We start from the raw sequence: 409 nt of genomic DNA, 5'->3' as shown, positions 1-409 counted from the left end.
AATTCTATCAACTTTACCGAAAAATAGCAAGAGATAAAAATTGTTTATTTTCTTTTCATAGAGCTCGGAGAATTTTTTTCAGAATTTTGTATTAACTTTTTAGTATTACATTTTCTTGCATTTTCTTGCATTTTCTTGAAGTACTAAAAAGTTAATACAAAATTCTGAAAAAATTCTCAGAGCTCTATGAAAAGAAAATAAAGAACTTATCTCCCGTCAACTCTATAACCTAACCTAACCTGTCAATTTCAACGCATACGCACAGAGGACGAATAGGAACGTATAGTTTTCTCTCTCGCACACACTTGGAGACACTTTCGTGCCAGCATTCCCCCTCCATATATACAGGGTGGACCATTTTAATCCATCCAGTCGAATATGTCGAAAACCAAGCACGGGAGAGAAAAAT

The sequence above is a fragment of the Odontomachus brunneus genome, unplaced genomic scaffold, assembly GCF_010583005.1.
Source record: "Odontomachus brunneus isolate Ranch 3 - 2012 unplaced genomic scaffold, Obru_v1 Obru_scaffold_010, whole genome shotgun sequence".
Lineage (NCBI taxonomy): Eukaryota > Metazoa > Arthropoda > Insecta > Hymenoptera > Formicidae > Odontomachus > Odontomachus brunneus.
Note: the sequence above shows the minus strand (reverse complement) of the source record.